The sequence below is a fragment of the Cherax quadricarinatus genome, chromosome 22, assembly GCF_038502225.1.
Source record: "Cherax quadricarinatus isolate ZL_2023a chromosome 22, ASM3850222v1, whole genome shotgun sequence".
NCBI lineage: Eukaryota > Metazoa > Arthropoda > Malacostraca > Decapoda > Parastacidae > Cherax > Cherax quadricarinatus.
Window position 1 is genome coordinate 23,700,991 of NC_091313.1, and position 9,003 is coordinate 23,709,993.

The window sequence follows — 9,003 nt, forward strand, 5'->3', positions numbered from 1 at the left end:
AGTACTTACGGCGTTGGGCCTGGTGTCCGCAAGGACTACGGTTCAAGAGAGTCCCTACCCAGTATTCTGTTTATTCATGCAATGAAGTGTATATCTTTCGGGGAATATCCACTTCAAGGTGTGTATCACTCAGTGAGTGTATGCAGAGGAGTATGTATCTCTGGGTATATGCACCAAGGAGTGTGCATCTCTCACTGTATATACATTGAGAGTTTACCTTAATTCCTATTTTAAGGATTAAAATTGCAGCCTTAATGATCCTCGGATGATCGAGAGATTTTAAATCTAACAAATTAACCATAATATATTATTTTTATGAAATTCCTGTTCATTATTTATATTTTATTATTAAACTTTGCAGTAATATTAATTGTTTGAAAGTCTTATCCTCTTTGTGTACTCCGAATATTTTTTTTTTTTTGACTTTTCCAGATGATCTCAAAAGAAAAACCTCATATGTTGACGTAGACATCAAATACATGGGACCAGCGCATGATTTTTTAAAAATAATAATCCTCACGAATCAGGTCTGAGTGTGAGAAAGACCTGCCTTGCATGGGCCAGTAGACCTACTGAATTGCATTAAATAAGACATAAATGAGACATATCAATAAGTCATATATAATCAAGTCAGGAAAATACTTACATTCAAGACAGGTGAAAACCATTAATCAAGATTATTATTATATAGACGGGGAGGGTTGAACTTGTTTGTGGTATGCAAAGTTTGGTGACTGCTAGAACTTCAGTCTGCTAAGACGGGCAAGAAATCAAGAGAAATAAACCTCGGTAAACAAGGTAAACAAGAGAGACAAATGTACTGTAAACAAGAGCGATAAAAGCAGGGTAACCAAGGTAAACAAAGATATAAAAGCACGCAACCAAGGGAGACAAGAAAGAGAAACAGTAAAGTATTGATCATGACAGTTCCCCGGAGACCATTCATCAGGATAGCCGCTGAAACAGTAAGTAATTGTTGTTTACATCCCTTGTTATTACGCTGAATGACATCAGTCAATATATCAAGCAAGTGTAATCAATGTTAAATTTAGAATAAGCTTGCTAATCATTTATTTGCAGCACACTTTCCCTGCAAAAAAAGAAATATGAAATCAATGTTGATAAACTTTTTTTTTTAAATTTTCAGTCAAGGAGAGAAGATTGGGAGGTGAGGAAGTCCCTGTAAACATATGCAGTTCAAAAGGACTCATAAATTTTTGCTTAAAGTCATTTGTTATTCGTTGCATGTATATATTCTTGCGATGCCAGCACCTCCTTGTCCAGAATCATTGCTCAGCTTCCGTGCGTTTATGAGAGGCAGTCTCCAATCTGGTGTCGTTCATTACCAGTCAGGATATTAATTTGTTATGCTTGGCTTCCAGAATGTATGTATTTAGCGTAATATTGTCTTTGAAATATTATGCGATGTTTTTGAGAATAAAATAGGGTATAAAATTTTGTGTCTGCTTTTTTCTCTATTATCTTAATCTCATCTATCTAGACTTAAGGAAGGATAGCTAGACCGTAGTTAGTCCTCAGCAAATAGACTCGATTATTTATCGATCGTAAAGTCTAGTGCAGTCTATCTATTTGCTTGTTCTCTCGAGTACTCAAATGTACTCCGGTGTCCTGCCATGTGTTCTAGTGTACACTCTCTCCCATAGTGGGTGCCTTACACACGGGTCAGCACGCTGCCCAACGGAGAACTGGGGATTGACGGCCCCATCGGTAGCATGGTCCACATTCTCTCCGATATCATTGGCTTCGAGTGAGTCTTAAGTCAGCTGGTGTCTATGTATATACCACCTCTGATAATAAAAAAAAATAATAATGATTATCATCAGAACAATACTAATAATAAAAGAAACGAATATAGCAGCAGCAAACAGCCTTAATATCACCATCAACATCATTAAGAAAAACACCATCATCAGTAACAACAGCTACAAAAACATCAACATCGTCATCATCTTCAAAATCATTATCTTTATCACCATCATTTTATAAAAGAATTAACAGTATGGAAGAGATAGAGTAATACTAGAAATTATAGAAGAGGATAGAACGTAACTTTAGGAACCTCAGTACGTGTTCACTGAGGTACGTCGTGTAACTGGGACTATTAACCTCACTTCATAATTCACGAGAAAGAGAATTCTTTTATTACATTTAATTTTACAGCTTCGAGCTGGTCCGACCTTCGGATGGATTGTGGGGAGCCCGGCAGAGCAATGGATCTTGGACGGGCATGATGGATTTGGTGCACAGGAAGGTGAGTATGTCAGGAGTCACTGATGAAGCTGAACAAGCTTCAGCAACAATTCAGTCGCTGAAACTTGTTCTATAACGTGTGTCTTTTCTTCACTATTGCCGATGGTAGGATATATACATCCAGTCTGATATGTTGTGCCTTTGTTTCAATTTATCAGACTTCGATCTTTGCTTTCACCACGTAATGTTACTGGGGAAATTTACTCATACGGAAATGCTACTTTACTAGCTGAATGAATTACATTATTTGTAGCATCATCTTTCTTTCCAAATATCTCTGTTTGCAACACTCATATTTTGCAAGTTCGTTATAATATCACTATACATTTTCTATCTATATTATCTCCAAATTTTGTGCCAGAATACTTTCCTGTGGAGTTCCCTTGATAATGAGGTATTCAGAGTAGACAGACACATTACTTAACAGTACACGTCGGAGTGACCTTCCTTTCGTATCAGCAACGCTGAGCAGCTCAGATTAGTTACCTCTGTGCCAACAGGAGGTGGAGTTTGCAGTGGGACCGTTCACCATCACGCCGGAGAGGGAGACAGCCTGTGACTTCTCTGCAGCTGTTCACACTGATGACTTGGCTCTCATAATGGTCAGACCTGGACTCACCAACGACATCAGCGCCTTCCTCAAACCCTTCTCTCTCCTGGTCTGACAACAAACCTGGGTTAAATAAAGTTCACTTGGATTGGTTCATTTAACTATTGGTTGTTATTTCCGAATTAAGGATGAACGTAAAATAAACAGCAAGTATATATTTCATGTTAGTTACAGGTTACGGCTCATAATGAAAGTTATCTTCAGTAATATTAAAATAGCAATAAATACTCTTTCAATGTTGTTATTTCGTCTATTTCACATTTTTATGCAACAAGGAGAGCCTAGAAATTATGTTTTCATCTGATATACTTAAACGAGATAATTCTCAGATAATTTTCATAATTACCCAAAAAACATATATACGTAAGTGCACTTCTGATATGGGCTAGTCCTTACACCCCCAAGCATCTTAACCTCCTTCCGTAGGTGTGGCTGTTGATTCTGTGCAGTGCTACGGGTCTTGGAGTGGCCATGGCGGGGGTAGTGTGGGCAGAGGACAAGGTGTTCGGCTGCCCCACCATCTACCTGCATGAAAAGGTCGCCATCTGTGTCATCCAAACCATGACCCTGCAGGGTGAGTGCTTGCTTGATGTAGCAGTCATGTGGTAATATACTATAATGTTCATTAGCTATAGTGATCTCTCTCTTATTTGGTATATATATATATATATATATATATATATATATATATATATATATATATATATATATATATATATATATATATATATATATATATATATATATATACATATATATATATATATATATATATATATATATATATATATATATATATATATATATATATATATATATATATATATATATATATATATATATATATATATATATGAACAGCAGCTTTGATTTTGTTTAATATATTTAAGCAGAAGCGCTGAGCCCGTAGGGGTCTTACGGTCCCTGAGGAATGGAAAACACTCAGGATTGATCCAAGGAAGAGGGGACAGATTCAATTCCTTGGATCAAGATCCACTCACTACCATTAAGGAACGTCTTTTGAGGTGATAGCTTAGAGAAGAAGGTGAAGTTTTCTTAATTCAATGGCATGCTGCTGTTAAGGGCATGGGAAAAAACACGTTTTGATCTTTAAAAAACTGTATAAGGTCATGCCTTAACAAAGAGTTTCACAGAAACGTTCTCCGAATAAATGCTTGTTGTTCAGAGTGTTTCTTGTCTCTGTGAACTTCTTTTCCTACCTGTCTCTTTCACAGGATCTGACTGGCTGCCCAGGTGTGATGCAGGTCGCCTCATCACAGCTACTTTGGTTTTGGCCTCGTTTGTGTTCACCTCAGTCTACAGCGGGATCCTGACGGCCATGCTGACGGTGCCACGGGTCACCATCCCCATAGACTCCCTGGCTGACCTGGTGGCTCAGACTAAACTACCTTGGCGCCTCGAGGCGGGATCCATGATGCCTGAGTACTTAATGGTAAAATTCTAGCGGAATGACTGATTTTCCTAAAGATCCAACTACCTCTGACTCTGGTAATGAAAACTGGATGATTTTTTTGTCAGTCCAGGACCATTATCGAGAATGGAATGACGGAAAAATCTTCTAGTTTTGATCTATAATGCGTAGACTAGTTGCGAATTCTTCTATTTACATTATCGTAGCTTTTATTATTCGTCATGATAGTTCATTTTGTTTTTAGAATCTCACAAGAACCGAGATCTACTCTCACCTTCTTCCATCAGCCTGACAACATTCATCAGGCTTTGCTTGATCCCTAAGGGTTTAGCGATCACCCATGAATATAATAGATAATATAATCAACTCTAGATAACAATGAAAGCAACGTGAAGAGATTTCATCTCCTTTAGGAGTCCGGGGACCCGGTAAGGCAGAAGGTGGTGACGGCGATGTCTGGCACCTTCCCTGACTGCTGGGCCGCGCGCCAAGATATCGTTAAAGGGAAGTACGCTGCCCTCTGTGACGAGACTTCCATGAAGAAGTCTATGTCCTGGGACTTTAGGTGAGTTCCCCAGAAACACTTGTCATGTTCTAAGACTCGAGGTGAGGTACTGTAAACATTTATTAAACGTCATCCCTTCCTTTGGACTCCAGGTGAAGTCATAACGAACATTTATCAAACGGTATCCAGTGTGTAGAAATTATGGTTGCGTACCAAGCTTTCTCCCTCACCACCCAAAAAAATAATCATACAGGATGAATATTTCCCGTAGATTTGTGTGAATTTGAACATAATTCTGAGATATTCTTAAATAAATCTGTGTGAATTCGAATATAATACTGACAGTTTTATAAATCATGAATGAATATTATACATGTTACGATTACCATTGTGGATCCTCGTTTAATTTTACAGTACGACTGGGAAGTGTCACCTGTACATCGCCAGTCAGAAGGTGTATTCCAACGCTATGATGGCTATGGCTTTCAAGATCAATTCCACATACCTGCAGAAAACTGACGAAATGTATCCAGCGGTTTCAGTTTTCTTTCATGTTTATAAAATTGTTTATTCAGATATTGTCGATCTGATAACCTGTTGCATTTTTCTAGGAATTTGTAGTGAATTTTCAAATATATTCGTTATGAATGGCAGTCACATTGTTTTTGCTCTATGTTTTCTCGTAATTTTACTATTATTTATTATGAAGTGACAGAAAAATTCTACGTACAGTTATATAATCAAAACTTAATGAATGCCAAGTGAAGTCATATGTTCAAAATTAAAAAAACATCATTTGTACAAAGATATAATGAAACGTCAAAAAAAAAAAAATCTACTCCGTTCAGTTTATTAATCTAACATAGGTACATATCCCAGGATAATATATAACATGGGTAAAAAGATGGTTGAAATATGGCTCTCATAAAAGATATTTCGAGACAGAGACATATCGGGTTACAATAACAAGAGACTATTTACTAGCAGTATTGGCTATAAGAAAATCAATGGAAGAGATAGTGAGCACCAGGGCTCTGTTGTCTGGAAAAGTGTCGATTTGTAATGGTTAAAGAACATCTGTTAGCAAGTCTTGAGATGCAGTTGTCGTGCTCCAGAATTGTTTGATCACATGATTTACAGACAAAATAATTTTAGGTTAAACCTTTCCATCTTTCACGTCCATTGCTCTCATATTGACAAAGTCCAACATACTGACGAAGACGACCAAACATGATAGTTTTTATTTCTATAAATACTTAAATATTGCGAGTGTATACATCATCTCTCTCCCTAACTTCCACATGAAGCTTCCGTAGTTATTGTACTCACTCTGGAATACCTCATCGCCTTACCTTACATTTCACTACCTGAAGTAAGAAACTCATTCCGTTTGGAATGAGTTTCTTACTCATTCCGTTTGGAATGAGTTTCTTACTCATTCCGTTTGGAATGAGTTTCTTGGGGCCGCAAACTATTTTAGCAATTTTTTTTTTATAAATTCCTAACTTCTTTCACTGATTCAGTAACACTTTCCATTAAACCATAATCATTGACACATTCTTGATTTAGAATCACCTCGCCTTAAGTGCCTATTTAAACTTCAGTTACACCTCCTGTCGAACCGTAGTGGCGCAGTTGTATGAAGCTAATAATGCAATCTATTTCCTCGAAAGATTTCAAAACACTTTGTTTTATAATAATAATTTTTATATTAGCAGTGTTTTTAGCATTATAATAATATTTTGATGTCATAAGATCAATGTAAAAAAGTAATCAGCGATATCCTGATTACTTTTATCATTAAATCTAACCACAATAGTTTCGCCTAGTATCTAACAACATTACGCCACCATCACTATCTACACATTTCATCTTCAGACTCACTGTCAGCAATAATCATATAATTGTTTTACTTTCCAACTTCAGTGCCAAAACACTTATCATTCCCACTACTAATTCAAAGCTCACTGACAGCAGCAGTGACTGGTTCACTTCCTGACACCGGTTCACTTCCTGAGTGAGGTGAGATGTATATTATAAACAAGTGTACTGAGACCTATTGCCTCTGTTTACCTTGCATTAAATAGGTAGAATCCACCATGACCACCTTTAACATGAAGACCCCTCACTTCCTCATAACCCGGTCTATATTCTTCAGAAATCTCTCCTCTCGTTCCCAGCATCATGATGGTGAAGGAGTCAGGACTGCTGGCGAGGTGGATGGGTTTAGAGATCACCAACACCAGCCAGTGTCTGCGACCTCCAAGTTCAGATAAGAGGGAAGGTATCGCTGCCCTCAGTCTGGAGGCTCTCTTTGGCCCTTTTCTTGTTTTAGCTACAGGTGAGCTCATTTTTCTTCTTTTCTTGCTCCTCCTCGTCCTCCTTCTCCTCCTCCTCTTCTTCTTGTTCTTCTTCTAACACTACTATCTCTTCGCCAAACTATACCTGAAGACTTATTTCCATTAGTAAAAACTAGTCATATTTCAGAGTCAAATTCAAGACAAATCCACTGAAGCCTCCTGTATATTTGAGTTTAGTGTCACTCAACTTCTCTTGTATTACAACTACATACGCTAAATAATACGCAACCTTCGCAAATGTCTTTGCACTCCAGAGAATGTAAATAAAAGATTTCGCTCTCAAATTCCAAGTAGAAGAGATCCTTGAAGATTCGCGATGCGGACACGAATAGTGTATAGCTGGTCTCCTGTTGCAGGTTTGAGTGTGGGGGCAGCGGTGCTGCTGACGGAGTTCGTACATCAGCGATGTCTTCACAAATTCAAATAGGTAATTTAAAAATAGGTAATTTAAAAATATGTATTTTAAAAGTAGGTAACTTAAAAATAGGTAATTTATAAATTAGTAGTTCAGGTAGGTAGTTGCTGCCCATTAGCTGTTACTAGTAAATATGTCGGTACTAGGAAGAATTATGGACATATACACGCACGTAAGTGGAAATATAAGCTTTTGTATGTGTGTGTGTTTGTCTATAATGCATAATTGATGCCAGTTAGTTATATTTCAACCGTGCACAAACGAGACCCAAAAATCCCTCTTAGTAACTATGACCTTGATCTTACAGATTACCATCACTGTGAAGATTATGACGATCAAGACCATCAAGATGATCAAGGTGATCAGGAGAATCAATTAGTCCACACACACACACACACACACACACACACACACACACACACACACACACACACACACACACACACACACTGGGAATACAGAAAATTTTAACAAGCTAGAGCAGAATCACACCTGGACAATCCACATCCATTTGTCCTCTTAGTTTTCGCTTCACACAGACTGGCTCTATAAAACTGAGCTACAAACATTGTAAACAAACCACGGAACGGGTGAAGTTTTACCCCATGACTAGTGGCCTGGGGTTTTACGACTCACTCGCCATGGGTTCATACCCCACTCGTTCCGTGGTTTGTTTCCAATCGTATTATTACGATTCCGTGATGCAAACACTGTACTATCCCTGCGGGTAGAGCACTTTTTGGTGAATGTAATAACCTCTCTCTCTCTCTCTCTCTCTCTCTCTCTCTCTCTCTCTCTCTCTCTCTCTCTCATGGCAACATTTTCTTTTATTTTAGTCACAATAGTTCATGAATCATTTCCCTGAGTGATGATTTTTTTTTTTTTTTGCCTTCTCACGTTCAAAAATAAAATTGTTTTAGCAACTGCGTTTAATTTTTAATTAAACCCTCTCTTAGAAATACACAGAAATAGATCCAATAATTTAATAGTATCGTCAAGACACAGGAACTCATCTGCTATTCGCTGTCCACCTTGTAAATGCATTTGAGTTTCTCATTGGGCAACAGAGAGTGCTATGTTAGGTTAGGTTAGGTTAGGTTAAGTTGGGTTAGGTATGGTTTGCCAGGAAACAAGACAAGTTGACTCACGAAATCGTAATGACACGATTGCAAACAAACCATACCCCGGCCGGGATTGAACCCGCGGTCATAGAGTCTCAAAACTCCAGCCCGTCGCGTTAGCCACTAGACCAGCTAGCCACAATAAGATTCATCCAACTAGGTATATTTCTACACCATAGGAAGGTTAGCACAGGCACCTCTGTGACCACAAATGCAAGTTTTTACAGACGAATTCGTCTGTAAAAACGAATTCGTCTGTAAAAACTTGCATTTGTGGTCACAGAGGTGC

General features: G+C 37.9%; 1 pseudogene; it reads left to right on the forward strand.

Annotated features, from left to right (window-relative positions):
• Positions 1–920: 920 nt before the first annotated feature.
• Positions 921–7,236, forward strand: LOC128689863 (glutamate receptor ionotropic, kainate 1-like; annotated as a pseudogene).
• The last annotated feature ends 1,767 nt before the right edge of the window (positions 7,237–9,003 follow it).